Below are 4,665 nucleotides of genomic sequence, written 5' to 3'. Positions count from 1 at the left end.
GACTTGTATCGCTGAAGTTCCTTGGAAAGAATTTATACTGGAAATTAACAAACGACCAGAGACGTACAAAATTGGTGTCAGAGAGTGGGACAGAAATAAAAAAAGAAAGGTGGAAACAAGAAGTGGCAAATCAAACTACAGCTCAGCAGATCTGATGGCAGCAATACAAGAACAGCAAAAGAAACAAGAAGAGAGACAACAGCAGTGGCAAGAAAATCTGCAACAGTGGCAGCTCGAACAGCAAAATAAACAACAGAGACTACAGCAGTTATTGGAGAAAAAGAAAATAAACAAGAGAGATTACAGCAGTTGTTGGAGAAAAAGAAAAGAAACAAGAAGAATGAGAAAAGAAACAAGAAGAGAGATTACAGCAGTGGTTGGAGAAAGAAAATAAACAGGAAGAAAGTCTCCAACAGTTGAAATAAAGCCAGCATACACAAATGGAAAAGATTAGTAACTTTCAAAGTGAATTAAATACATTAAAGGACAATTTACTGTATTTTACACGAGGAGGATATATCAACCATGGGCCTAATCAGCTCCAGACAACAGGAAGCCCCTTCCAGACTCCGCAGCTAAACCCTGATGTAGACATCTTCAGTCCTGCCAGAAGTCACATTCCAGACATGAGTGTCAGCAATAGGGGTGATCTAGTATGAAGGAAGCCACAGGAATTTGATGATAAGGCACCATGTGAAGCACACAGAGCACAGTTTGAGTTCCAGGCAGAAATGAATGGATGAACAGAGGAGCAGAAAGCAGTGTACCTGGCAACGAGCTTGAAGTGACAACCACTGGAAATACTTGGACAGTTGTCAGCAGACAACAGGCACAACTACAGAGCACTTATCAAAAAGTTTGAATTTCTTGTTCTTCTTTCTTCTGCTTTTTTTTTATTACATGAAAACTCAAAAACCAAAACAATGGTGTCAACCAATTTCACTGAGGTGACAGTTTCAAAAGGGGTATCTGCTTTTATAAGTATTAACTAGTAGTAATTTTAAAAAAATCATAATTCTAGTGTAAATGATGTCATCATTACCCCTTGAAGTTATCTTTCTTACAGAAATTTGGTGTTCCTTTAAAAAGTTAAAGTACAGGGTGAAACAGGAATTACCAGCCAATAACAGATAAACAATAAATATTACAGTTGGAATAGATTGTATTTAGAGATTGGTTATAAATATAACCTTCCTATGTCTATTGAAACACTGCATTAAAAAACAAGTAAACAAGTAAAGAAAGACTTTTCAAAACAGGAAGTAAATGAAAGGATGGCTAATATCAACCCTTCAAAAAGAATGCAAAGAAGTAGGGATGGCATTTGCATCATCCTTACGTTAAGTCCAGCACAGAGGTACCTAGTTTGTTACTGTCATCATGATTCAAGGCCAGAAAATGACACCTTTCGGAGAAGTTTGAGGGACTTTGCTGGCACTGTAGCAAACCTGGAGACAAGAGAGCTCAATGCCAGCAACTTCAACACAGGGAAGATGCTACAGCAGGAAAGGCTGCTACCCAGAAAGGTTGTTGGAACTGTGGAGAGCAAGGACATATGAGGAGCCAGTGTAAGAAGAATATTACCAATAAGTCAGCTTCAGGAAACCAGTAGTGGTTGGTGTTGAGGTACGCCCACCAACCTCCATTGTGAAAGTCCCAAGAGCTAAGTGTAAAATGCCAAGCACACACATAGTGTCTACATGACAGGAAAGCTGGATGTCCAAAAGTGCAACTTTGTCATAGATTCTGCATCTCTGCAGACCCTTGTGAGTATCAAGATGCTAGATCACAAAGGAGTACCAGAAGCCATACAGAAGCTACTGTGGTGTGGCAGGACATTATGCAAGGTTGTGGGGAACAAAGTTTTAAAGTTTTCTTCATTACCCATTCAAGCCATCTCCAAGCATTATTAGTCTCAAAGTGGGTTCCTCGTCATCGACTTATGTCCTTTTGTACTTAACAGTGAAAATGGTAGGATTAAAGATTACCAATAGAAGATGTAGCAGAGTAGGAATAATCTCCAACAAAGACAATTCAGTTTTTTTAACAGGGTAACTGACCTTTAGAATGGTTTGCATTCAGATGTGGTGAATGTAGTAAATTTAAGGGAGCTTAAGAGAAGGCTTGATAAATATTTGTTTGATAAGTGCTGGATTTGAATTTTTTTTGTTTTTAGGTTGGCTTAGATGGACCAACAGATCACTTGTCCTTAAATTGTGTTAATGGAGCCTGGACAATCAAACTGGATCATTGTTACTATTAGAGAACCAGAGGAGTCCATGATTGGGGATTTACTCTTTCTCATTTACATTAATAATACTGACAAAGTATAATTAATAAATTAGTAAAGTTTGTCAATAAATTGGGTATTTCTAGCAATAGTCTACTAAGTATGTTGAAGTACTACAGAATGACTTGAATCAACTGTTAAGATTAAACAAAGATTTGGTAAATTACCTTTAATTATAAGAAGTGCAAAGCAATGGATTTTGATTATCATATTATGGATCAACAATTAATATAAATAAGAAGTCACTCAACAGTGTGATTGGCATACTTGTGTATAAGTCACTTAATCCATGGAGGCAGTGCTCTGTTTCTAATGGTAAATCTAATAGAATTTTAGTATGCATTTACAGTTATATTGATTATAAGTCATTTAATCACCTCTCTATACAATCACTAGTTAGGCCTCACTGGAAATATGTATACAGTTTTGGTCTCTTTATCTAAAAAAGGATACTGACTTGTGGGAAAGGTTCAGAAGACAGGATGGTAGGGTTATCTTATATGAAGAGGTTAGTATCTTTTTTTCTCTTAAAAGAAGAAAGGTAAGAGTTGATCTTACTGAAGCTTACAACATTATCCTGAGAATCAATATGAAAAAGGCAATTTCTTTGTGGTATATTGTGGAGAAAAAAGAACGAAACGACACAAGTTTAAGAACTGGAAAATACAGACGAGACTCCAGTTAAGATAGCTTTATTTTTCTAAAAGGGTGACAATAGTGGAGGCCAGTAATTTAAGGAAGTTTAAGAGAGAATTAATGATTTCTTGAAAAGTAAAAGGTGGGTTTAAGTTTTTATTTTTCCAAGGATTATAATGCAAGGACAACATTAAAGGACCAAACTGTCCCTTATTGTCTTTATATTATATGATATGCAAACTATATAATTTACTAAATATATAGTATATAAATGTAATGTAAATAAAAAAAGGAAAGGCCCAAGTATTGATTCTTGAGGCTCTCTACTAGTAACAAAGGTACATTTTGACTGAACTCCATTATTAATTTACTTTCTCTCACCCAACCTTCCTACAGTACAATTTACTACTCTTTTCCTAACTCTCACCAATGTGATTTTCTTGGCTAATCATTCTATTATGTTCTTAATAATTTTTTCCACTACACAAGTAAGATTATTTATTTAAATTATCAAAATAATAACTTAAACTTAAAAGAAACACCATTATGGCCTGTTAAGATTTCAACTGTATGGCCTCTTTATGAAGCATCAAACAGGTTGTCCAAATAATTTACATCTTAATTATCACTCAATAATTATTACTAACTAGTAAATGAACTAAAATTATCTTGGTGGAATTTCCTACTCCAAAATTAGACTCTTGATCTGCTATTATCCATTTCTTTCATTCATCACAGCCTAAATCTCAACTACCAAATTCATCTGCTATAAATCCTAATTTACTACTCTGAAATTTTACTTTTTAGGACTTCACTAGAAGTATAACTTAACAATAACATTTAAGGACAACAGGTTGAGTAAGTTTAATATTTATTCTCACTCCCATTGTGTCTTAAATCATCTACATTGACACTTGGCATAAAATATGGAACACGAAAACAGTGAAATTAATTAATTTATATATTTTGTAATGGAATCGTGGAGGATAAAAATCATCACTTCTCTCTCTTCCCAATGTAAGTGTAACATAAAAATCAGTTGTAACATGTAAACATTTATAACTGTAAACTTCTGTTCCCTTATGAAGCCAGTCTTTATACTTTTAAAAATTTCTTCTAAATGCAATTTAAAATAAGCAAATAATATCCAATGAACAGTGAACTTAATGAATTAAAAATTGCTTTTTCTGAATTGAAAGAAAATATCCTAACAAATCAACTGAGTAAATACTTATTCCGGAATATGAATTATTCAATTAAAGATGTTTTAACTTTAAGTAAGCTTAGTTTTAATGTTACACTTGGAAGAACTCCTTACAAAAACAAGTGTGGAACGCTCATTTAGTCATTATGAATTATCATCTCAAGTTTTCTGACTTTGGCCTTCACAATCACAGTTTACGGTGAAGTTTCAGTTTCGTGGACTAATAGGAATAACGTTAGACCTTTATAGGTTAAAGCTATCAACTCAAGTAAAATATTTAATTTCTCTAAAAATATATCATAACTATCTCTAAGCTATTTCTACAATTCGAAACATAAATAACAAAATTTCCATCATACCTTACAGTTACAACTTACATCCAGAAGGTTACATTTCTATGTTATACTACATTATCTCCCTCTAAGTTTCTTATCTCCCGCCGATTCAAAACTCAATAATAAAAGAACTAAATATACATCTGCCATTTTCCAATAATTTATTAAAGATTTTAACAAAATAGTTTTAAATGCAAAAC

At 33.7% G+C, this 4,665-nt stretch overlaps 1 protein-coding gene across 1 annotated transcript in view; it reads right to left on the bottom strand.

Moving 5' to 3' along the window:
- LOC106473149 (nibrin-like) overlaps positions 1-4,579 on the bottom strand; it is a 58,907-nt gene extending 54,328 nt beyond the window's left edge. The window contains exon 1 of the mRNA XM_013933830.2: positions 4,490-4,579. The gene's annotated coding sequence lies outside the window, so the exon portion shown is untranslated. The remainder of the gene's footprint in view (positions 1-4,489) is intronic.
- Positions 4,580-4,665: the final 86 nt, after the last annotated feature.

Source organism: Limulus polyphemus, unplaced genomic scaffold, assembly GCF_000517525.1.
Source record: "Limulus polyphemus unplaced genomic scaffold, Limulus_polyphemus-2.1.2 Scaffold5930, whole genome shotgun sequence".
Lineage (NCBI taxonomy): Eukaryota > Metazoa > Arthropoda > Merostomata > Xiphosura > Limulidae > Limulus > Limulus polyphemus.
The sequence above is the reverse complement of the archived record's forward strand: the minus strand, read 5'-3'. Positions and strand labels throughout refer to the sequence as shown.